The 27,249-nt window shown below is 40.8% G+C and overlaps 1 pseudogene; it reads left to right on the forward strand.

The window, feature by feature from the left end:
* Positions 1-21,309: 21,309 nt before the first annotated feature.
* Positions 21,310-27,249, forward strand: part of LOC130889374 (eukaryotic translation initiation factor 1-like) — a 38,686-nt pseudogene continuing 32,746 nt past the window's right edge.

A 27,249-nucleotide genomic window follows, 5' to 3' on the forward strand; every position in this document is an offset into this window, starting at 1 on the left:
TTTAGAGTAAATCTTTAACTCAAATAAATCTGAGCTCAAATTTAGAGAAAACAAAAAAAGAATAAATCACTGTATAAACATTGGATAAACCATCACCCTCTTGCTCAGTTCTTTCAGATTTAATATGATATATGAGATACCCCAGGTTGTCTTGCAAAGATCTCATCCAATGATGGTTTATAATAAGTGCATGGCCATAGTGGGTGATGAATGACATTTTGTATGAAAACACTGGATAGTTTAGTGTGTCCTTTTATGACATCTAAGGAAAGAGGGGAGCATGATGAGACATACAACCTGAATGAAAGCAGCTGAAACCTGGCCTCGTCTTTAAATACCATCCTCTACAGGCAGCTTGCCCTGCTATAAGAGGTAAATAACACTTCAACTATTGGAAAACAAAACAAAATTTTGTACAAACATTCTTCTCCATTCTGAAGTCCCAAGGAGACATTACTTTAAATAAATCGTATTTATGGTGATTATTACAACTCATTAGATATCATTAAGTTGCTATTCTCAGGATCAATGCACTAAAAGTATATTATTTTGAATACTCTGCATATTTGTGGCATTTCTTATTTTTTTAAATGGAAATCACTTTTTTACATGCAACGAAGAGTCTCTTCTTCTCTGCATCAAAGTGGCAGGTTGCAATTGATCTTTCCCAGTACAGTTAACGAGCAGAAGCAAATCCCCTGGGCCCCCTCAGGAGCCAAGGCTGCTCAGTTGTTCAAAATTCCATGTGGATGCAGGGGTTTGTCTAGTTCTCTTTATATGGGAAATCACAGAGACACTTCTTTATTCTGAATCCGGTTTTATTAGTTGCCTTTCGCACTGCTGTGCCAAACAGCCAAGATCCACTTAAGGCATGAAGGTTTTATTTCTGCCCAGTTTGAGGGCGCAGCCCCTCATGGCAGGGGACCCAGAGAGAGATATGCATTGGCATTCAGCTCCTGTTTTCCTCTTTATTCATCTAAGGATACAGACCTTGGAAGAGTGCAGAACAGTGAATAGTGCTGTCCATACTTAGGGTCAGTGTCCCACCTCTTCCTCTAACACATCTCTAGGGTTATCTCCTCCGTGATTCCAGATCCTGTCAGTCACCTCACTGATCGCCGTTTGCTCTTTCAAGAGAGCAGATTCTCATGGCCACCTGTTGCTCCAGATTAAAGCAGATGGTACTGATGTAAGGGAGTGATCGTGAAAGCCTCCTAGGACAGACACAGCTTTTATCAAGTGCATTGTTTCTTGGAGAAGGGGGACACATTGGGTCATGATCCTGGAGTCATTCAGCGAGTGCTCTGTCTATGCTGGGACACTTTCTACTTTAGTATGCTAAGACTTGGACGTCCTTGAACTTTCAATGAGAAAAGCACCTGTCTCCCATCTAATGGCCCATGCAGGTTTGCCAAAAGCCCAGCACATTTGTTAGAATTCTTTCGGTTGAAGTCCTTAGATGCTTACAGGTGCTTACAGAAGAACCTCATTTTGGAAGCAGAGGACTTTGGGTGTCTCCTGGTGATGGCTTTGACACAAGGAAAGGGCATTTCTGGTAGTGAGCAATGTTCATAATGCAGGTGTATGTGTGTGTACTTGTATGTGTGTGTGTGGCTGTGTGTGGAAGTCATGTAGTTCTGACTCTTACCCCTGGATACAGGAAAGAAGCAGGGTGTAGTTAGGTATGAGAAATAAGTCTATCGTCCACAAATACTTCATTACTGCCATGGGCTTGATGAGGCCAGCCCCCCAAGTTTCGCCCAATTAAGCTGTGTCTATGTACATTGTCTTATGAAGGAAGTCTGGCAGTGTTTAAATTTGTTATTCATGATTACATATTTGTAATCACGAACATTTTGTTTTCTTCAGTAACATAAATATTTACACAAGGGCAAGTGAACTGTGAGCACATTCATTATGGTGGCACTGGATTCATTAAGCTGGAAGAGAAATTTATTTTTATTTGTGTATTTCTGTTTCTTGAGACTGAGTTTTGTTGTTTAGCCCTATTTGACCTGGATCACCATGTAGGTAAGGCTGGGCTTGAACTTGCTGTAGTGCTCCTGCTTCAGCTTCCAGAGCACTGGGGTAAGAGGCTTCTACCTCCATGCCATGTGAGTTAGAGGACTTAAGAGCATGAATTTTCTGTTGTGATCAAAAGGAATGCATTTGGGCCACCTTTCAATAATTTTTGAAGATTGTAATTTTATTCATTTAAAATAATTGTATTATTATGTGTGTATGGAGGAGGTATGTATACGGGTGCTCAGAGAGACCAGAAAAGGGTGTCCAGGGCCCCAGGAGATACCGAAGATTGACTGTAACCTATCAAGTGTCACAAGAGGCAGATGACATGAGTTGTGCTGGACTGTGATGAACTTATTCTCGGCTTTGTCACCATGGCACTTCATGGGGAAGCCATGACTTCATGAGAAACGTCTCGGTTGGCATCATTGAGCACCAGAGGAATATACGCCACCGTCTTTCAGCCTGGGTCATTGGTGTAGGAGCTCCTTCTGTTTGTGTGTTAATGAATAAAGAAACTGATTTGGCCTAGTTGATAGGGCAGAACTTAGGTAGTCAGGAAAGAGAGATCTAAATGCTGGAAGGAAGAAAGGTGAAATAGAGAGAACACCATGAAGCCTACAGAGACAGACATGCTAAATGTTTCCCGGTAAGACACTGCCACGTGATGATATACAGATTAACAGAAATGGGTTAAATCAAGATGTGAGAGTTAGCCAGTATGAGGCTAAAACTAATAGGCCAAGCAGTGATTTAATTAATACAATTTCGGTGTGGTTATTTCGGGTGTAAGCTAGCTTGGTGGCCAGGACAAACAAGCAGGCCCTCTGCCTGCAACAGGTCATGACCTCTGAGACCATGCTAACCCCCCCTGCATCTCTGACACAGCCTCACCCTTCCTCCCAGAACACCAGTCCTTCTCAATCCCTGTTATTCTTTTTTTATTATTTATTTTTTTATTAAAAATTTCTGCCTCCTCCCCTCCTCCCACTTCCTTCCCCCTCCCCCTCCTCCCACTCCCCCTCCCTCTCCAGTCCAAAGAGCAGTCAGCGTTCCCTGCCCTGTGGTAAGTCCAAGATCCTCCCCCCTCCATCCAGGTCTAGGAAGGTGAGCATCCAAACAGGTTAGGCTCCCACAAAGCCAGTACATGCAGTAGGATCAAAACCCAGTGCCATCGTCTTTGGCTTCTCAGTCAGCCCTCCTTGCCAGCCACGTTCAGAAAGTCTGGTTCGAGCCCATGTTTTTCAGTCCCAGTCCAGTTGGCCTTGGTGAGCTCCCAATAGATCATCCCCACCATCTCAGTGGGTGGGTGCACCCTTTGCGGTCCTGATTTCCTTGCTCATGTTCTCCCTCCTTCTGCTCCTCATTTGGACCTTGGGTGCTCAGTTCGGTGCTCCAATGTGGGTCTCTGTCTCTGTCTCCATCCATCGCCAGATGAAGGTTCCCTCTGATGGATCTCCTGGAACAGGATCAATCCCTGTTACACTTATTGCTTCACTATTGTGTCTGTTTGGGGTTTGCTTTGGTTTGAGGTCCTCTGTAGCATAAGTCGTCTCAAATTCCAGAAGCATTGTATTTTATTTTACCAAACTTTAGAAATTACAGTATGTACCAAAACTTTAATGTAAACTAAAATTTTAATTTTAACATAAATTAAAATTAATTACATCAATTTTAGTGCAAATTAAAAAACACTTAAATTCTCACCATGAAGCAGTAACCAGTCCATGTGATATCAAGTCCCCCTGTTCATGTCTCCATAGATATGCATATTTATGCCTGTGTGTACTCCATGTGTGTACTGCAGACTAAGCCATCCCTGGCTTGTGTTTTAACATTGCCTACGAGGTGGAGAATGCATGCTCCCACACCACCATTGCTGTGCATCTGACTTTCCCTAAGAGCTGTAAAATTGTTTAACTCACTAATATTTCTCTCCAACATGCTAATTCTTATGAGTTGCCCATACTGAACAAAGATACCACCTCAAATGTAAGTTCTATTCAAAAAAAAAAAAACATTAAAAAGCCAAGCACAGTGTCTGAGAATTATCACCAGAGTCTTGAGAGGTAGAGGCAGGATTATTGGGAGTTGTAAGTTAGCCTTGCCTCCATGAGATTATTTCTTAAACAAACAAGAATGTGAACAATTAAGTAAGTAAAGAAGAGAAAATTAAACTTTTGCTTCTTGAATTTCAAGAGACAATTGGGACATGGAATAATTTGGAAATGTATATATACAATGCATTTACCAGTTGTTCCTCATCTTGAGATGATCTTGAATATCTGAATTTTCTCTTACAATTTTTCCCAAATTCTTTTCTAAGTTTCTGTCCTTTGTGTGCCTGACAAGATCTGATGTGGTGCTGGTAAGTGGAGGATTTCCAGTGGATGTTTGCCTTGTGAGCATATTCAGAAGGTACCCTTTCTTATCTCTTCCCCATCTCTGTCAACATGATTCTCCATTGCAAATATTTTCTCACATTCCTGTCTATTCATTTTGTCTTTTGGCCTGCTTTCTTTAACAAGTGCTGTTAGCTAAACTGTAAGTTTGGACCCAGTCATTGTGCCTGGTTCAATGGCAGGAGAAATCCCCTTAACACAGCCCTGCTAGAAATTGGCAGAATGACCAAGGATAAAGAACATGGCATTTATTTCCAGTTTCTCTGCCTCTCAGTTGGAAGGGAGCCCCGTTATACTTCTTCACCAAAGAGATATTCAAGGTTTAACAAAGAGTGTAATTTAAAATAAAACTGGAGTACAAGAGAAATGGTAATCAATTTTATTAGATTACAGAGCGGGGCTCATTGTGACTGGTGTTCTTCCTGTTTATTCAAGTTGTATCGCCAAATGACGACCCAATTATATCCCATTTGCCAGATGGCTAATTGTAGGAAGAACAAAGAGATTTGCAGTTATTACAAATATTGCCTTTTGATAGTAAAACATTTTCCAGAATCACTAATTTATCTTTCAGAATAACAATTTTCACCTCATAACTTCAAGAATCTTCTGGGTATTTCTGTTAAGAAAGTAGTTATCTTAAAAGAATGACAGAAGTATAAGGACTTAAAAAGCATAGGTGTTGGTGGGATAACCAGTGATTTGTTACAGTGCATTTTTATTTTTCTTGTTGGACCTCACTAGGTTTTAGGAAACTGAGGTGTAACGTGGCCTCCAGATGCTGTCCCAACTGCATCTTCTCTTCACTCTTTTCTCTCTGTCGTTGTCAGTTTTGTGTATATACTGAATTTGGGGCGTTTTAATACACAGTATTGTCTGTTAGTCCCCTTTCTTCTGAAGAAATCCATTTTCTTCTTTCCAACAAGGTCCTTCTCTTTTGATTTCTTTTTAAAATTCTTTTGGACACACTGTGGTTGTCCACTGTGGTTGTTCTCATGAGCATTCGTGCAGAGTCCTTCTCCTGGAACATGGACAGCTTAGCAATGAAGAAAACTAAACGCCTCTAACCAGCATCCATTATCTGCTAATGCTGACCTGGTGAGGACTAGGTCTCATGATCGCCTCTCACATGTGGTGAATTGTGGTGATGGGTCCTGTTTCGAGCAGGTTCTACACCAATATTCACAGAGGCAGTGAGCTCCTAGGGGCAATGCCTATGTCATATCAGAGGACAAAACCCCAAGCACCACAATGAAGGTACTACAGGTGCAAAATCATAGGAAACCCTCCTACAGCCTTATAACAAAGACACTACTAAGATACTTTTTCATCCTGACATGTAGAGTTTAATTGGTTCCACCAAATCCAAGTCCACTTCTCTCTTAAACTAAAGGCAAAGGCATACTGAGATCTTTATGACCTTCACTAACTTAGGTTGCTTCCTAGTCCCCATTGGTACAATTAAAAAAAAAAAAACAGTGGAAGAGAGGGAGTCACACATTACAACAGGGCTCACATGGGAGGTTTATTGAAAGAGGAGAAAGGGCAGAAAAGGAGGCAGAGAAGGCGGCAGAGAGGGGGGCAGCTATCAGTCTGTGGGGATAAGAGTAGCAGAGGAGAGAGGGAGACTGAAGGTGAGCAGGGCCCACCTTTTTTTTGGGGGGGAACATAAGGGTACGGTCCTGTCAGGACCCTACAGAAAGGTCAATAGAGACACCTGAGTGCTAATATCCCCCAAACAGATTGACAAAACTTTAAGCAAAGCAATGAAAAATTCAAAAATATGTTTACCTAGGACTTTTCAATTTGTTATGTATATTCTTTCATTATTGCATGTATAAAAGGCACATGCTCTACTCTCACATGCCACCCTTTCTTATCTCTTTCCCGTCTATGTCTACGTGATTCTTCTGTACAAGTGTTTTCTCACATTCCCATCTATTCATTTTGTCTTCTGGTCTGCTGTGTTTAAGAAGTGCTGTTAGTTAAACCGCAGGTTTGGATGTAATTGTTGTGCCTGGTTTGCTCCATAGTAGGTACATAGCTGAAGACAATGTCTTCTCTGTGCCAAGAATTCTTTCCAATAAAGTCTTTGTATGTCTTGATAAAACTTATGTTACAGTTTTTATGAAACAAGCATCTTTCCAGGAATGATTTAATGGTTCTACTTAGCTCATTCCTGGAGTAGATGTGCACCTGGCTGAACTCTGGTAGAATCTGGCTATAGTCCAGAGTCTCTCTGTCATTTTAAAAAATGCCTACTTCCTAGCCTCATGCATAGACATCCTAGAGAGAGTCGATTGCCATTCTTGAATCAAACAGCAAAATAAAATGCCAGTAGAATTTCATTTGGAAAATGTCTTATAAAATTTGTTTGAAGATTATATTCATAATACACATTATTCATTGCAACAAGAAATTAAGAAAAGAGGAAGAAAGCAAGTTGATCATCTGCACTCATTTTATCTGTACTCTACGCAAGGGACCAGGCTTTGTCTATTTTCACTTTCTGAAAAGGTTGGCTAGACCTCATGTCATTATGCATTTGTTGATCACAGGCAAAATCCTTGGCAATCAAGTCACAATTTGCAGGTACTGATTGATGCTCCATGATGCCCACCTATTATCCCTCTCACATTTCAATACATCAGAAGAAAATGTCTTCAGCTCATTCTACTCATTAGGGTTCAGGGTTGATCTTATCTGGACTATGTTGTAGTGCTTGATACAGTCACCTTAATTGTGAAATGAATTGCTTCGTCATGTATTTAATAATGAGCAGAATTGGCTTTCATAACCACTACTCTCTTGTTACCAATCAGCTATTTGCATAATCACAGGGGAAACCATATCCTCGTTCCCTGTGTGATAGAGTAACAAACATAAATTTAATTGTCCTACTAGGCACGGGAGTCATAATCTTTATACAACACTTAGTGTTTTCATTACTTACCAATTCACTTATAATTATTGTGCACTCACAGAAGTTAAAAAACTAGCGAACAGTCCGTCTTTCATTTTGGCTTCTGCAGAGATAAACAATGCTAAACATGCTGGGCAGAATACATTAATTCACATTGTTGTACACAGTGGATATTCAAGGGAACTGAGAATGTGAAGGAGAGCATAGCAAGAACTTTTCTGAGGAATTTAGATAAATAAGCATATTTATTAATCAATTGAGGCTCTGGAAGTTTGCAGTGACTAAAATGATAGCTGCATTTCCTCATTGCAGGACGCTTATAAACTATCCAGGGAAACAACAGAACAAAGTGTCTTCTTGTAAAGATGTGAGATGGGTGGGAGTTCCCAGACGTGACTCCCTGACTGCTCTAGGTAGTGCATGGTGGATACACAGTAGATCATGGGGAGGAATCGTTGAGCAGTCCAATTTCACTCAAGGTAACTCATTGTTGGCTGTGATCTCACCAGGAAAATGTTTGTAACTTCCAAGAAAGCGTATATAAATACACTTTGAGACGGATGCTTTGGGAGAAAGTAACATCTTTCTTCCAAGATATTTAACAACTAGAGAGAATAAAGCTTGCAGTTATCCTTGATGGGAGAGTGAGAAGTAAGTAAGTCAACAGAGACTGGAGGCAGTGGAAGTAATATTCTATGCTAAGATGGAGCTATGCACATGGTGACTAGTAAGGAATATCTGGGACATTCAGAAAGGTAAAGGTCACCCAGCGTGTAGGAGAAGTGAAGTTTAAGAATGATTTTATGGAAACCTGAATGTCCAGATAGCGAATAGATAGGCTTCTGCATCAAGCTGAATTTGTTTCATTGTTCTTATATTTTGTTTTATTTGGAGGAGAAGTGAGACACAACCAGATCTGAATTGAAAAGTTGTCACTTACTTCCATGTCTACTACCATCTCTGTAAAGACTATAGATTCTTTTCTACCCTCCACCTGGGTATGTTCTTGACAAAGTGCATGTGAACATGGAAAGGTATTTGCTTGTCACGGAAGCCGTGGAAATGGTAATAATTAGAGTGATGTGTGGTACTGCTCAACTTGGAAACACATGGAAAGCTACTGAAACTTCACAGTTTTATTCCAAAATAACACTCGGAATATTTCTAACTGCTCAGCTGTCTTTGAGAGCATCAGGTATTGGTGAGGCAAACAACAGTGTTGTCAAGCCATCCCATGCCCATCATTGAAAAACATGATCATGAGGATAGGGGCAGAGTGTAGAGGTGATAGAGGGTTTGTTGAGCATGTCCAGGGCTCTCTCTCTCTCTCTCTCTCTCTCTCTCTCTCTCTCTCTCTCTCTTTCTCCCCCCCCTCACACACAGATTCACATAAAAGAGCAAAAGAGGAGGTGGAACAAGGTGTGGAGGAAGGCAAGAGAAAATTAAAGGGAGCAATAGGAGGAGGAAGATGAGGAAGAGGAGGCAGAAGAGTTAGAGAAGGGTGATGACATTCTGGTCAAATCAGAAGAAAAGCCTGCACTTTCTGGCTACAGTGAGTAAAGCATTTGTCAGTAGATACAGTACAGAAGTCATTATGTAATCCACCTAATTGTACATAGGAGACATGTGTTTTTTATGTGATGTTCTGTGCTTGTCAGATCTCCACCTCCCTTCTTGTCACTAACCAAGAGTGTCCCTCTGCTTAGTCAGTGACCCATTGCCCTGTTCAATGAACAGTCCTGCCTTCTCATTGGCTAATGAAGCTGCAGCTGACAAGCATTACCTTTGGGTCAGAGTGGACTCGGGTAATTGTCTTGGAATCAGCTGCTACAGGATTTTGACACTGGCAGGATGATTTCCTTTCTCAGTGGAATGGGAATGGTCAAGTTCTTCCTTCCTCCATTCTGTTTTTCCTTCTTTCATCTATTCCATTTCCCAGCAATCAGTATCTCAGGATTATTAAAGAATTAGATGCTCCGTTCAGTATGTGCACAGCTATTTAAGGCGGCAAAGCTGTAGTTACTAACATGATCCATCACTAACAAATGTAGCTAGACTAGTAAGTCCATTAAAATCAAGTCAGTGAAGGTTTTGCTGTACTCTAGCTCCCAACTGCAGATTTTCATCCCACTGTGCGCCTGATTATTTATATTAAAACAGGCATTTTATTCTGCCCAAAGTATAAGGAATCAGATTAAAATGGCAAGAGTAAGGTAATTCAGCCCTCCAAATATAATCTTTAAATGAGAATGAAATCTTGTTGACTTTATGCTTACATTTTACACTAGATGTTGAATTGGATTTAGGTATTTGTTCTTTAGACATATGTTAGGGTGGAAATTAGGAGCAGTTGATTGAGCTCTGCTGTCTTTTAAGTCACCCCCTAATCACGTTCCACTGTGGGGCAAATGAGGGGAGATTAAATAATTCACATACTATGCTTTGAGTAGTACCTTGTGCACAAAGAGCAGAACTATTTTATTCATTTCATGTAAGAGATTTTTGAAGTATATTCCTTAAAGAAAATAAAATATTAACAAGAAATACAGTGGATTACTGAACACGTTTATTCTAACGTCACTGATATTTCTCTAGAGTTACTTAAAGGTCACGTTCACGAAGTAGACACCTTTGTTCGCTTTTTCTTAATCTTCTCTCTGAGCAGTCAGTTTTCTGGTTAAATTGGAAGCTTTCCTCTTCACCGCCATCTCTCCTTATGCCCCAGCTTGTCCAGAGTCTTGGCTTCCTGCCCACCATTTCTCCTTATGCCCCTAGTTCATGCAGAATCTTGGATTCCTGCACTTTCCTCTATGCACAGCTTGTCATAGATGTATTTTTGAGGAATTTCATATGACTATGGTTGACTTGCAACACAGCTAATGGAAGCAAAGGTCAGAGCATGGTAAGAGGAGTGGGGTGGATCTCATGATTTCATACCCTATTCCATACCAGCAACATATGTCAGCAAATATGCCTTACTGGGTACACGGGGATCTGCCGTCTTTGGGCACTTCTTCCCACGGATAATTCAAAATCTTCATTGTAACACTTGCATTGTACATAGGGGACTTTTTTCCTGTGACTTAAAAATACACATGTCCTGCCTTTTGTACTTTTCAGATAATAACTTCTCAGTTAATTGTCTTGGAATCAACTGCCATGTGTTGATTCTGTCTCATACCATATTTTAAACTCTCTTATTTTTTTTTATATATTTATTATTCAGGGGACTGTGCATGGTACATGCATGCAGGTCAGAGAACAGCTCTCAGGTGCTGATTCACTCCCTCCACCATGTGGGTTCCCGAGATCAAATGCAGAACCTCAAGCTTGTGAGCACTTTTATTCCCTGAATTGTGCCAACCAATCCCACTTTTAAGTTAAGAATGTTAAATAACGCTGTTGTAGCTTTACTGACTTATTGCTATTTTGGATGTGTTTTGTGTTCACTATTCTTTGAACAAAAGTGTGTTCAAAGATGCAATCACAATCCAGCTTCTTGAAACTCATTAGCCTTGGATAGATCTGCTGGTTTTTGCTATTCATAAAATTCCTGTATACTCATAATAATTGAAAGAAACTGTAAGCAGTTATCAAACTCATGTATCTGGCTATTTGTGTCTTGCTGATTTATAATATGGTTGGGAATGTGTCTATTCCCTTTCTGGAAATTTTAAGTATCACTTGGTGGAAATTTAAAATATACTAGTTCATAAAAACTGCTATTTTTTGTTTGAATTCTATATAGTTATGAGAGGAGTCACATTGATATTTTCCTTTCCTCTTACTTCTCAATGGCTATTCCTAAGTATCAAACTACATTTATATTGTTCGTATGTGTGTGACCTACATGAAATATACATTTTTATCAAGTGTTTAAGACTCCTACCCTCATCTTTGCTCTTCTTGGTTAATGAGACATTATCCGGACATGTAAGTGCAAAGGAAGCCTGTCCAATAAAATCCTGAATTTTTCCTAATTAAATGTTCTTTAATTTTTAACCCTTTTTTGAGTTATGACACCCCCCCCACAGTCTTCTTACATGTGGGCTGAGAGATAAAAATTGCAAGCTTGAAGGCAGACTGGATTGTTTGAGTCAGCCAATATAATATCTCCCAGCCCCAGAAAAACAAAAGAAAACAGTCAGGTTTCGAAGTGGAAACATATGAGTCCAAAAAGACATTTTATCATCTTCATCCTAAAAACTTTCAGTTTCCTGTTGGTGTTATGGCATGATGAGCCTCAAAACTCAATTTAAACTTGGAATTTCTAGATGCAAGGCAAGCACGGGGTGGAGGATAAGTGGAGACAAGGAGGACCGGGTCGCAGTTTAGTAGGTAGAGCACCTGCCTAACATTCACAAGGCTCTGTGTTCAATCCATCACCCCGTAGGAAGAAGGTCTGATGGCATATGCTCAGCACTGGGAGATACGGACTTAATGATCAGATGATCAACATTACGTTGAACTCTTAGCTACATATCAAGTTCAAAACCGGCTTAAGGTATATGAGACCGTGTCTCCAAACAACAATACCACAACAGTAAAGAAAGCATCGACAGATGTGCCCAATGCATAGTCATGTTGTAACTCACTGTTCTATAAATATGGACAGTTTATTAATATGTACAATTACATAACTTACATGTGGTAATAATTGATTATTATCATTGCTAAAGTCCCTTCAGTTTCTGTGTCACTGGGACAAACACATCTCAAATAATCCCATTGTTCATTTATTATAAACCTCTTCATTTAATACTTGAGTGCAAAGTGAGAAACTAATGTCTCCCTCTCACAGGCTGCAGAGAGGGAAGAATAGGGGTATGAGTGATGATGTACTCAGTAGCTCAGTTCATTCGCTTTCCCGGGCTAGCATTCCAGCCAGTGCATCGCAGGAGTTAGCTAGCATGCTCCAGCCCCTGTTTTCTCCCCTAAACCAGGGCTTCCTGCACACTCAGAAGTATTCTCACTTTTGTCTTTCTGAAATGGAAGGTTCATGGAAAAAGACACTATCTAGGGATGATTTATTGTGACCTGACAAAGGTCACTTGGGGAATAAATTACCCACACTTGTTATTCCTGAGCACGCTTCACTCAAGCGCTTTCCCACGAGGGTGCAGAGAGTCATTTCAGAACCCGATCCTGGCAGCCTTTTAAGGAGTACTTATTTCAGAACAAATGTTCCTTAACTTCTGCAGATTTGCATACAAATGTTTTCTGCTGAAGAATCACGGTTTTGATTCTTACCTTGGGTTCTGTTTTCATTCTCTGAGTTTGCAGGCTTCCCTCTGATGCCTTACATTTTAACTTTTAATAAATGGCTGTGTTCTCTTGGCTGGGCTGTTATTCTACCCCCTCACTCCCTCTCACTATGTCACTCTGTCACCCACACTGCCCTAGAAGCCTGAATCCTACAAATTGCATCCCCTACAGGACCTCTTCCCACTCTCCTTAGAGAGGAAATGCTTATTTACATAGGTAAATGTGTCTGCTGCTGCCCCATTTGTGAGATTACCACTTCTAGGCATAGTTTTCCAAAATGGTTCAGCTTTCTGCTGACTCACAGACATTCCCACAGTTGGAGCAATCGTATTTTATCAATTTTCCTCAGTATTAACTATTGGTTTATCTCCCTATTGCTACAGATAGTAACCAACTTTAAATAATTTATCAAGTCATTATTGTGGGTGTTTGTGCTGTATATATGTGCCTGTCTGGCATGCTAACCCAAACATGCATGTGTGGAGGCCACAGGCCAATACTGGGTATCTATCCACCTTATTGGTAGAGCTCTGAAACCCAATCACTAGACCACCAGGCAAACTTTAGATGCTTTGAGGCAGGGTTTCTTTCGGAGTCTGGATATTGTCATTTGGTTGTACTGGCTGGTCAGTGTGACTCCCAGACCTGCCTGTCTCTGGAGTTTGACATGAACATGGAGTTTTAATATGAGCTCAGGTCTTCATGCTTGTGAATCTTCTCACAGCTTCTGAATCTTATTTGAGTATGATTTTGCCTAAACCATACTTTAATATGCGTTAGTCACAAAGGACGTTAGGGAGTTGTTGGAGTAGCTCTTTATAAGAGCAAGTGCTTCATAGAAATAATAGCCTGGTCCTTCTTGTGACTGTGCACTGCGAAGTATCTATGTAGGAGTTGGAAAATATTGGGAAATAGTCTAAGATCTTGCATTGACATTGCTGGAATCAGGAGTCTTGTAATTCCATAGGCCCATAGTTCATGTTAAAGGCGTTTGTCGAAATGCTGTCCCTCTCCCCAGCCTTGATCTCAGAGCAAGGTACGGTAAGGTCATCGATCATGTATATTAGACACGTCCTATGGTTTCATTTTTCATTTTAGGCCACAAATCACCAATGTCAATGCTGTCAGTTCAGGACTTGAATGAGTCTGACCTGATTAGAGAAAAAAAAATGTCCAGTGTGTACCAGATACTGTCTCACACTTGGTTTTAGATGATCGGAGAAACTGAGCACATCTCACATCGCAAGTGAGAGTTTGTGGCTTTTGGGCTTCAATATATTGGAGAAGAGAGCGCTCCCTCTATCCTGAATCCAGAGAAGCTTTTCTCCTCCCTCCAGTCATGCAGAAATGGAATCTCCACCATCCTAAATCAGAGGCTATTCCCAGGAAAATCACAGGCTGAAGTTTTTCCTGACAGCTTCCTCTGAGCTAAGAGAGAGGCATCCAGGTGGAAAAAGCAAGATCCCACCTTTATCCAGGAAGTCTATGAGTATAGCAATTCTCTCACTCTGAACATTCATCTGACTGGAATAAACAAGGAATCTGAGCTCTGTGTGTTGGGTGCCACTGTGTAGGGGCCCTACTGTTCTGTGAGAACCATCTCCTCAGAGTAGAGTCAGGACTCCTCTAGATACACGGATACAAATGATTTCTGAAGGTCAGTTCTTTGGAGGAGGGCTCAATCCATGGTGTGTTTTGAGCAAGGTGTCTCCCGTTCTTTGAGTTCTATGTGTGTGTTAATTGCAGCGATTTGAATCGTTTTATTTAAATTGCCATTGAAATTGTAGCAATTATAGCATCAGGGACTGTTTCTGTTTGCTATTTCTCTGCTACATGAGCCATTTTGAATGCTACCAGGTTAACTTTATTAGTGCTATAATTTACTCAACTCTCATGTCTGCAGCTTTTTCAGGGCATTGATGTCAGCAATGTGGCATTTTCTTTTCTGCATTTAATTCAGACAGTACTACACAAAGCCACAGTTATCTCCGAAATGATTTGGGTACTGTGTTTATTCAATGGCCATGCCTTAAGATCCCTATATTATATGTTGGAAATGTTAATGCTGAGCAAGAGACTTGAGTGGTTAACTGACAGGCTCCAAATCTGAATATTCAGCCTAGACAGCCATTTCCTGACTAAGTTGTGCACAAAGATGAAGTAATGGAGCTGTGAGCCAATATTCCTAGATACAAACCATCGTAGCAATCAGTACTGTCACACTCATGTCTTCCTAACAGTATTCATTTCAAAATAGAAGATAGTACAATGACGTTTTCATTGTCATGAACAGTAAAGTCATGAACATAGTCACAGGTCTGGGATTAATTCCCTTGTCACAAATTAAGAGCCAAGGGAGACTCAGGAGGGATCAGCCAAGCTTGCCTCTTTAGGTCACTTGGAAATCTCTTGTCTTTCTCATATACTAGAGTTCTCTCTTGGATTTGGCAAGTGAGTTTTTTAGTTTTTCTTTTTTGGTTTTTCAAGACAGGGTTTCTTTGTAGCTTTGGAGCCTGCCCTAGAACTAGTTCTTGTAGACAAGACTGGCCTCGAACTCACGGAGGTTTCCCTGCCTCAGCCCCTTGAGTGCTGGGTTTTAAAGGAGAGTTAAAAAAGTTGGTCACCAATGGCATGTGCTCTTAGTAGTAGAGTAAAACTCAAATATTTCCCATTAAATGACAACATTTAATGACAACATTGGCATGTCCTCATGGGTGATCAAAGGCCACCGAGCATTTTTGGAAGTGGAAGGAATTTTTAATGGCACTTGCCATTGCTCATCCACCCTGACCTCTTTCATCTCTTGGATTATTCTTTTATGCAGAACAATTTTGGTTAAAATTTCCTTAATAAATATGATATTTTTTATGATTAAGGACATATTAATAATACTCAGAACATTTGATATTTAAACTGCATAGAAAGGGGCCTCTCTTTACATTCTGACCTTTTAAATAAATGCTAGCCAAAACTGCAAACGTGATTCACTGACAAACATGGGCAGGCAGTGTCCTCTCCACACAGGGCTAACAACTGATCTATTGAAATGCGTTCAAGCACACAGATCACTCAGAACAACTTGGCATTCCTTCGATGTGAAATCTTTGTTGAATCTTTCTTAGCAGGGACATCTGTATTTAAATTTGTGCCAGTTTTCCTAATGTCAAGATTACAATCATCAAGCTTTCCACTGAACTTTCTATAGCAACAGGGTAGACACAGCTCGGAGGACCAAGCTTTAAAATGTGTCGTTGTTGCTAATCACAGTCTGACACTGTTAAGATTAGTTTGCTCTGAAAATGAATCTCAGAAGACTGGATGCTACAGAGGGTGATTCATGGTTGCAAATGAAATGTCAGATTGTTTCAGGGGTGTAATCAACTTTCCTAGGGTACCTTCAAGGAGCTACAGCTTTTGTGGTCACACGGTATACTGATGTCACCTTGGTCTGTAATTGAGAGGCGGAGACCTTGATTCCAATAGTCCACACAAAGATGCACAGTCCACCTTAGGAACCCAGAAGATATCTCCTGGGTGATGAAGTCTAGAACAGTATTTTCTTGAAGGATAAATCTGGATGTAGCTACTGAACAGAGCAGTGCCCTTCTTTATGGCTTGTTGATGACTTGCTACAGCTCTGGGAATTAGTTTTTTTCTAACCAAGATGAGCCAGGTTGCACACCACATGCAGGCATGCCCTTCCTGCTGCAGGTGTCTAAGTGATTAAGGGTGCAGTGGTGAGTTTTGTAAGGCAATCAAGATGAGTCAGGCAGCACACCACATGTAGGTGTGCTCTTGCCTCTGTAGGCCTCTGAGTAACTGAGGGTGCAGGGGTCAGTTTTGTAAGGCACACTAGCTGACTCTGACTCCTGTGAGCACAGGAAAGTAGCAGAGGCAATATGATTTTATGTTTTCATCTTACAATCTAATAAAGGAAACCAGTGGTTTAACTGAGCCTCAGTTTATGTCTTCCCATTGGTTTCAGTTGTGCTGTGTTAACAATGATGATAGGCCCTTCTGATTTTCTCCTGTTGAAAGTTTGCTTTCTTTAATTGAGAAATTCTAGTGAGGTCTAGAAAAAAGAGACTGTCCCTATGACATGTGTATTTAGACAACCAAAGACAAGGACACTCTCTGTGCCTTACCTTTAATACTGGGAAATTTATTGCACAAATTCTCCCTTAAATTCCTCGTGGTTTTGTGGTTTGTAGTACATACAATACCATTTGATCACAGACCAGCAGTGTGTTATACTTAAAACATGAACTGGTTCTGAAGATTCTCTTTCTTCCATTCCCAAAACACCCAGATTTCTTCTTGATCCCCTGGGGTGCTCTTAAAGAATATTTGAAGATTTGCAACCCAAACTGCAGTGCTTTCTTCTGCTGAATCAAGACATAGAAGACAAGTGATTTATACAGGAATACACAAATATTTGCATGACCCCAAAAACATGGCATTTTGTAACCTATTCCCCAGGCTGGATTTCCTGGCCCCTCCTTGATGCAAGGGGAGATGCTCAGTCCTGCTTCAACTTGCTTTGTGCAAGCCCAGGGGAGGCCTGTCCCTTTCTAAAATGGAGATGGAGGAGGAGATGGGGAGGGGCATATATGGGAAAGGGGAGGGGATGGAAGGAGAGAGGCTAAGGAAACTTGTTGGAATGTAAAATAAATGAAAAATGTTATTTAAATTTAAAAAAGAGAAAAAAATACACCCTTTAAGGATGCCAGGTAGACATACTACACTCTGCAGTGTCTCTGACAGAAGATCTGCTTTCTGCCCCATGGAAGTATTATTGCCATTATTTACTTGAAAAAGCAGACAAACAAAAGGCAAATCCCACAAGCAATAGCTTTCAAGTTTTTGCATCTCTCTGAAGGCCCTGCTCTGTTGCTTCCTATCTTTTTTTTTCCTACCTTTCCTTTGAGAAAGCTGTGTGTTTATTTGTTGTCTGTTGGAGCTGCCTAAAGAGAGTGTGCTGCCTCTTGGTTTGCTGAGAAGGACCTGCAGAACATGGGAAATTCTCTCATAGCTCATGGCACTCTGACGGGGGACCTGGGGGAAGTCCTAACGCACAGACAGGTGTTCTGTAAGAAGGTCCACTGCTGTGTACAGCATGGGGAGACCGTAGGATTTCAGCGTTACTAGATTTTCATTACTAGTTCCTAAATTTCCTTAACCTGTGAAGAGAAAGTCAAAACTGTGTGTAGAAGTTTGTACACAAGGATCCCCATGGCAGCTTCCACCTAAAGAAAAGATAGCTACTTAAAATTGTGCTCATTCTGAGCAAAGAAAGAAAAATGGGAAAGAAAAAAAGAACCTCTTGCTATACTAATTTAACTGTAAATTTATTCATTTGAGCTTGAAGTTTTAAAGGTTCTGTGGTTAATTACTTTACAAATTGCATATGGTTCTGGCATTTCAATGAATATTATTTAACGTCCACTTGCAGGAGGTCACATCCATAATCATTTTGATTCTTTGACATAATAATGGTACTTTCTCATGAAATAAATTAGAAAATTATTTCCCATAAGAACCTTCTAGACCTCATTGTTGTTCTAATATGTATTTATTTCTCTCGCTATTAAGAGACAATGGAGAGAGCGACCTCAGCAATGACCATCCATGTTGTCAGAGAAGAGAAATAAATGGATAAATAGGGACTTCATCTTTCTTGAGGGATTACAGCCTCCAAGAGACTGCGCATGACTCAGGAAATGGTCCTATGCCCACTCATGCACAGGCAGCACTAAGTGGACTCAGTGGGTTTGAAGAACAGGGAACTCTAAACTTGGTGGGAAGCAACAGGGGAGTTGCACAGGAGAAAAGAGGTCATAAATATCATCAAAACATATATGCTTGTATGACTGTTATGAGCAATCAAAGTCACAAGAAGAGCAAAATGGTAGAATTTTTCCTTTCCCGTAAATGTCCAGTATCACAGTCTGTGAAATGACAGCCTTAGGTCGGACTACCAAGAGCTTCAAGGAAGTTGTGTGTTGTAAAAATGTCCAACGGCAGACACAGAACATGTATAGGAAAATATAGGAATATATTTCTCCATTGGTAGTCTCCTAATAACTTTTGGGTTAGCAGATTATTTTTCTCTCATTAATCAATATCCTATGAAGCTTCATGTATAAGACACACACACATGCACACACTCACACATACACACGTGCACACACATGCATGCATACACACACATGAAAGAGCCCAAAGGAGTGAATATTCTAATTCCTGTGGATAAATAGATGCAGAACACTCTTCAGAGGGTGCCATCCACTCTGGAGGAGATCCTGACCACTGAGCAGAGATTGTACACTAAAACACCTCAGGTACAACGTGAGTGATGCCTTCTGTTTTAATAACTAGGAGACTACCCTGGCTCTACTGTTTTAGAAAGGGCTATGTCTTAGTTCCAAATACGTTTGTTTGCTTTTGGGTATATGTATGCACATGTACACGTGAACATGTATCTATGTTAGTGTTTATAAGCAAATGCATGTGTATGTATGGATAGACGTGAAGAGGTGTGTCTATGTTTATATTGGTTGTATATAGGTGTATGTAAATATATGTGTGTATGTATATGTGTTTGGGTATATATAGGTTCTGTATGTATGTATGAATATAGATGTGTGCAGGTATTTGGGGGTGTGTATACATATGTGTGTATGTGAATGTAGGTCTGTGCATATGTATATAGGTATTTGGATGTATGCACATATTTGTGTATGAGTGTGCACTGTTTTTCTCATGCATTGTCCTTGTGCACATGCCGACTTTCTGTACAAAGTGATGTTGCAATTGCATGTTAACCAGCCCAGGGATGCCTTGCTCTCCGCAGCCAAGCCAGTCTCCTACAGGCAACCAACAAAACAACCATGCACACATATGCACAGGCACTCATAGAGAAAGATATCCTAGGCCTTGCATTCCCCTGCCCTCCCCTGACTGGATGTCTCCTATTCATCTTTGCAAACCCATTTCAAATGGCATTTCTGGGGACCCTTGATTTCTGACTGCTGCTTCCACAGGTAAAGCAGGTGACTTCTCTGGGAATTTATACATGGAGAGGAAGACACAGGGTTGAACAAAGATAGACAAGAGAGAAGGGCATGGGGAGAAAGCAGTGAGGAGGTGGGAGCCCAAGTGGGATTGTTCTGTGACATCCTGCCCATCACCTACCACAGTCTCAGTAACTGTTCATTCAATTTTGTTATCACAGACAGAGGAGACACAGATGATGGAGTGGTCACATCTAAGTACAGGTCATATAAAATTACTTAATTGCTCTCTATAGAATCACTAGTGTTTCCATAAACTGGATATAGCATATGTTATCAGCAAAGAAATTCACAGTAGCCAGGTTCTTCTGCCATCTAGCACCTCATTAAAGATTTTCCTTCCACTGATGTTAGTGCTGTTTTAATGTTTTAATCCCTTTAAACACCAAATCATCTTAACTGAGGCTGAAGTGGGAACTTTGCAACTACCTGCTGTAGTATTTATTGCCCTTGTTTTGGAGTGTCCAGAGCATCCAAAGCCCTCTTCGTGAAGGATCCTCTGGGTCTTCCAGTCCTGTGTAGAAGTGTGCTCATTTCTCAGCCCTGAGGACTTTGTGTCTTGTGTAGGTGTGGTGATATTTTGTTTGTGTTTTATCAAATAAAGTTTTCTTGAAAATGGAGAGTGCAGAGCTCAGCCACTATTTAGCCACTTAGTAAGCAGAGGCCAGGCAGTGCTGGTGCACACCTTTAATCCCAGTGCTCAGGAGACAGAGGCAAATGGATCTTTGTGAGTTCAAGGCCACCCTGGACTACCGGAGATCTAATCAGTCTAAAACAGAAATAGAGGCTTGCATTGGTGGCTCACACCTTTAATCCCAGTACTTGGGAGTCACAGGCCTTTAATCCTAGCACTAAGGAGGTGGAGACAGGAAGGGATAAGGTTGGGTGGAGAGGGGAATATTAGGTGGGAGGAGACAGGAGCTCAGTGTTCAGTCTGAGGATTCAGTGTGAGGATTTGTGGAGACAGAATGCCCAGTTCAATCTGAAGATTGTGTAGAGGTAAGAACAAATGGGTGCTGCTTGATTCTCTGATCTTTCAGCTTTCACCCCCTAATATCTGACTCTGGGTTTTTATTAATAAGATCAATTAGAATTCACATTGCATAGGTGTTGATTACCATCTGTTTCTTTGCATTGGACCTCTGCTGTGCAACCCAGTGTTCTATTCACTGTACATAATACATAAGGAATAAATTCTACATTCACAAATTCTGTGGAAAAACCAAACTGTTCTTCCTTAATCCAATTTGCCTTTAAACTACAGAAGACTTTTAAAAATGAAACTGGCAGCCGGGCGATGGTGGCGCACGCCTTTAATCCCAGTACTCGGGAGGCAGAGGCAGGCAGATCTCTGTGAGTTCGAGACCAGCCTGGTCTACAGAGCTAGTTCCAGGACAGGCTCCAAAACCACAGAGAAATCCTGTCTCGAAAAACCAAAAAAAAAAAAAAAAAAAAAAAAAGAAAGAAAGAAAAAAAAATGAAACTGGCTAGTTGTTTGTAGCTGTTTAGTAACTAAAATTAACAGTCTTTCCACAGACTGACAGAGTGCTGCTCAAGGGTACTTGGTCAGGGGTAGGATGCCTGGGTGCTGATGTTTCATAGACATTAAAACTCATAACGAATGCGCTATAATAAGGAAGTGAAACTTTGCAGGAAGTGGCTATATCATGACAGCACAACTTTTGTACATGAGGTGACAGCTCTGCCAGGTAAGGAGAGAACAACTTTGTCAGTTGTCCTCTGTGAGTCAGAATGCAGGCAACACCCTCTTGATTGTGGGTGTTCCAGTCCCTAGAACAGTAAGATAGATGATAGATAGATGATAGATAGATAGATAGATAGATAGATAGATAGATAGATAGATAGATGATAGATAGATAGATGATAGATAGATAGATAGATAGATGATAGACAGATAGACAGACAGATTATAGAGATATAAATGATAGACAGACAGATTAGCAGACAGATGATAAATAGATAGATAGACCTTACCTTTTTCTCTGAAAACCCAAGAGCCCCTGAAGCTGTCAGCTCTCAGTGGAAAGTCAGTTTGTAATTCACACCAAGTCTCCAGTCTCTGGGGTGCAGCTCTTTTTCTCAGCCCCCTTCCACTTTGTCCTTTATGGATATAGATTGTGATGGGTTTTGGAAAAGAAGAAACACAGAAGTCAGCCGTGTTTAGTTTGCAGCTACCTTACTGGAGTTAATGCAATTGCCTTTATCGCTTGTATTAAGACACTCGCTGTAGATGAGGCCCCACGCCAAATGTAGTCAGATTTGAGACTTGCTATGAAACCGACAACACTAGATATGAGAGCCTTACTGCCCAGACGATGGTGTCTTGTGTGGAATGCAAGGAGGCTCAAGTGGGGTCCAGCCACAGCTGGGTAAAGCAAGGACTGGGATAACGGGCTGGTTCAGCTATGAGCAGGGCTGAGGTTGATGATCTGTCAGTTTCACCTTCTAGCCAGTGCCACAGCGAAGAACATCCCATTTCCATCAGTTTTCCCAGATGTGGAGGGAAGGAGAAAGAGAGGGACCTGACAATTCATCAAAACTCAGACACCAAAATGAGGTCAGTCAACTGCATCTCACACTTGCCCAATCATCTCTCCTGCACTCATCATAGTTTCTAACAAGGCCCTTTCTCTCCTGATGGATGTTTCAGGTGCTCAGTATCGGTGGATTTCCAATGACAAGAATTGCTTTTCTCTTATTTCTCTGTAAAGAAAATAATCAATAAGCCCAAATAATACCCTATTGTCAAATGTGAAGTTTCAGTCCAGGAATGCTCCTCTGCCACACGCTCCACCCCTTGAGTTCTTCACAAAGGCCTTGACGGCTCACGGCACCCTGTACACTATGCTGCATGCCATCTATGCCCTGTTAAAATTAAACAATATTGCCAATTGGCAGCTGTGGGGAAGGCACACAGCAGAGCAGTCTGGCTGCTGCTAAATGACCATTGGGAGGATTTTCCTCCTTTCATCTAATTGGGCTGTGCAGCAGAGTGCGCTAAGAACCCTGGGAAGCTCCTTTATCCTTGCCAGAGGGGGTCTTGATTTCAATGCCCTCTTATGATACTCCTGTAAAAGCAACTGCCAAGCAACAAGTGGTTTTGTGAAAGAGGCCACGGCCATGACAGGCTCACAGAGCCTGCACCGAAAATGCTAGGAACAATTTAGAAGGCCATCGAGCACATGAATAGGCTGGGCCTTTTGCCATGCGGCATTCACTGGAGTGGGGAATATTACTGTGGGTTCAGAGGAACTTGGCCAGGGGAATGGCACACTTCCTGAGGCCGGAAGGATCTTCTCCCACAGCTGATTGTCCTCAGGCCTGATGCAAGGTCATTTTTCTCTACCCAAAATGTTTCCAGGGGCTTTTCCTAGAGCCATAAGACACAATTTCTCTGAGCCTTCTTGAAACTTCTGCACATTGTGCCTAAGTCATCTCAGTGAGTTGTATCCCCTAATCCTGAGTGCAAAATCTCAGCCCATTTCCCATTCTGATTTATTCATTAATTTGAAACTATCTGTTGATGATGATGCTCGTTTTTAATGTTGCCTAGAGAATGATTTACATTGCACATATGAATTTTGGTTTTTCTGACTTTGACATCTATCTTATAGAAAGAAATCTTTCTTTAGTCATTTATCTGACAAGATGCAACTTCCTGCTCTAGCTCACCAAATTAGGCTTTGGAAGAGCATCCATCACAGCAGAGTGATGTTCTCAGACCACACATTCCTGTGTGTTTGTATGTGCATTTATCCTGAAATTCACCCTTTACTTACCTATCATTGCTATCTAATACTTGAAAAACTATAGGACACATGGTACATTGGCTAGTTTTAATAATTACCAGGCACAATATAAAATCACCCAACGAGCCTCAATGGAAGAATTGCCCAAATCAGATTGTCCTGTGTGAAAATCTGTGAGGGATTGTCTTCATTGTTAGCTGTGAGCATAGGAAGAATAGAAACAGGTAGGAAGGGCCACCCTTCTTGTGGGTTCTCTCATTTAATGCTCTGGACCACACATTGCATATAAGCAAAAACCACTACCTGCAAAGAAGCAAAAGCTAGAAAGTAGGGTGAACGGGCCCCTTCCCTTTCCCCATCTCTTGACTGTGTGAGCAGCTGCTTGAGTTCACAACTGGAACTCCTTGAGATGGAGGACCGTAACCTGAAATTGCAAGCCTAATAAACCCTTTCTTCCACTGCATTGCTTTCGTCAGGGTGCGTTTTGTAGTCACAATGATGACATCAGGACTCTTGGCTAGAGCATGGCTGCTTCACAAGAGCAAGAAGCCTTTTCTCTTTCCAGATCTAACTGTTAAGCACCTGTCCCATCTAGCACTGTGCTGGGTAAACATCGAGGGAAAATATGAATGCATGGGATGGATCCCCCTTCTGGTACATCACCCACTCCATCTGGATTATTCTGTATTATATTCCCCTCTTAATGCTCTCTGTTACATGTGCCTTTCCTTTATGATTACTGTCGTCTTTTGTTAAAATAGGTCATATAGATGGGTGTGAAGAAGATGTTGATGCTTGCACATATGTCTGTGCGTGCTAACATTGTCTCCTCTCTCTCTCTCTCTCTCTCTCTCTCTCTCTCTCTCTCTCTCATGTGTGTGTGAGTGTTATGTGTGTATCTCTGTGTGTAATCTCACATGTCAAAATTAAGACATCAAGAGCCCTGTTCAGCAATGGTCTAGCTCGCTGTATTACTTGGCTTGTATTACTTGGCTGTAAACCTGTTCTTCCTAGAGATGAGTCATCTTGATTCTTTCTGTATTCGTTTAGTGAATACCAGGTCCTGGTCCCACCAGTGCAGAAGCATGTGCAAGTCATGTTGGTGGTGCAGGCCACCCTTTCACATCCCCTTGTTCTAGCACTATCCAACAAGATACTTCTCTCTTAGATATGTAGCCAGTGGTGTTTATCTTCAGATAGAGAAACATGGATGGGAAAGACCCTCAGGTACTCCTATTCCTTCTGGGTTTCAAGTTTTTATGTCTATCCTTTCTTCTTATCACTAAGTAAGTTGAGATTACCATACACATATTTCTTTTTTGTCCAGGGCTTCCAGTTCTTTAATCTAGCTGCTCCACAGATGAGTCCTGACTATGATCAATGTACTTCAATCAAGAGAGATTTTGCCAGCCCACTCTTATGTATATCTTCCACTGATGTCTCCTGACCACACTGAGCTCAGTGATGAAAGAGTAGCATGGCCTTCAGTGCCCTTAGCGCCTCATGATGACGTTTACGAAACCCAATTCTCTCACTCCTATGATCACAAGCAGTCTTATCTTCTTATTTTTCAGTTCATATTTTATTTTATGTTTAAGAATGGCCCCTCTCTGTTGTGATGTCTAGCCTTATGAGCTAGGTGCTGCCAGTCACCACTGTGTTTCACTACTCAGCCCTCTTTTCTATCTCATCCTGTGCAGTCTCCTCACACTGCTGCCATCTCTACATCAGCTCTAATCTACGTTGGACTTAACGTGCCATTGCCTTCATGACTCATCAATGTATGCAGTTCTCTTAAGCGTCTTCACCGGGTTTTTAAATGGAAACAGCTTCCCCTCATTATGCCACTTTTACATGTAAGAGCTTAATGTAGCTGGAAAGTTTACAAGAACTTCGTTTTGGTTTAAAACTTCTCTACCTTGCCATGTTTTACTAACCTTAGATTTCTGATTTTATGTGTTGGAATGATATGAATTACTTCTTTTTCTAACAGCCTCAACTCTCGTTACTTTCTGTTTCCTGCACCTAATAGTTAAACTTCGTCTTGCCACTGAACTATTGCACACCACACACACACACACACACACAAACACATTCACACAAATACACAAAACATACACACAGTCTCACACACTCTCTTCATCTTCTCCATCTGATCTCACATCCTCTCTACATGATGTCCTGACTCCCTCCATCGACAATGCTTTTGAACCAATGCTGGGTCCTGCCCTTCCTTTCTTCTAACACGTTGGCTGTAGCATTGTTCACTAAGTTTTCTTTGCTGACAGATTCTTGACAATTTACACTGTCAACTTCCTTTCTGAAAGTATTCATTTTTCCCATTTGACACCATCTTTAGGTTGGATTGTCATGGTGTTTCCTGCTTTTCAATTTCATCCCTTTTTCTAGATCTAACCTTTAAATTCTATTTTTATAGTTATATTATATCCTGTTTCATCTTTGCTTTTCTACAGTCTTCATCAGAGAGCACAGACTTTCTGTAAGTTAATTATAATCCCCAGAATGAACTCTCCCAGAGGTGTATTCAAATGGACTGTTGGTCTGTATATCTTATTTCTCATATGTTATCTGTCCATTTATCATCTATATGTCTGTCTGTCTGTCTGTCTATCTATCTATCTATCTATCTATCTATCTATCTATCTATCTATCTATCTATCTATCTTCTATCATCTATCATTTATCTTTATGTTAGTCTATCTATCTATCTATCTATCTATCTATCTATCTATCTATCCATCCACCATCAACCTATCTAAAAACCATCTATCAATTTGTCTTTATCTATATCATCTATATCTACGTCTTCATCATGTATATACATATATATGCATACATTTTTGGTTTCCTTTGAATCTCAGATTGTACTGAAACTGCTAACAATTCTCTTGCCAGAAATGTAAGCATGTGCTACTACATCCATCTCTACAATTTATTTTCTGCACTATTGTCTCTCTTATCTGTCTCTATGAATCATCTATCTTCTATCTATCTCTATGAATTATCCTTCTCCACATAGGAGTCCTTTAGACACCTAAATACAAGCATACCCCAAAATAAAGTCATCACCTAATTTCTTCTTGATATTGTCCTCCTCCCTTCCCCTCTTCTCTGTGGGTGACACTGTACTTTGTCCAGTTTCCCAATCTGAAAATGTGCACCCCTTATGCTAGTCTTCACACCACAGTGTGAACTATCAATCCTGCCAATTCCACAGCCAAACATCTGCCCATTCAACCCATTTAGGGCCACATAAAAGGCTCATAGAAAAGACAATGTGCAATAGCATATATTATAGGGAAATGTAATTCATGCAAAGCTGATATAAAAGACAACGCACGCCTTTAATCCCAGCACTCGGGAGGCTGAGGCAGGCGGATTTCTGTGAGTTCGAGACCAGCCTGGTCTACAGAGCTAGTTCCAGGACAGGCTCCAAAGCCACAGAGAAACCATGTCTCGAAAAAAAAAAAAATAAAAGACAACGTGCAATAGCATGTGTTACAGTGAAATGTAGTTCATGCAAAGCTGATAGAAAAGGCAACATGCAATAGGATGTATGACAGGGAGTTGCAGTTTGCATTCTAGAATTCTGAAGGGAAATCATATGCACAACTTATTGCATTATAATTTAAAATATATCAATATAAAACAGAGGGGGAAGACAAAGAGTAGAAACAGTCAAGGCTAACATACATGACTTGGTTGTTTTGTTAAGAAGTGTTTATTAAGTTCAGTTTTAAGGTTTATGTGTATATTGAATTACGTTGGGT

Source organism: Chionomys nivalis, chromosome 18, assembly GCF_950005125.1.
Source record: "Chionomys nivalis chromosome 18, mChiNiv1.1, whole genome shotgun sequence".
NCBI lineage: Eukaryota > Metazoa > Chordata > Mammalia > Rodentia > Cricetidae > Chionomys > Chionomys nivalis.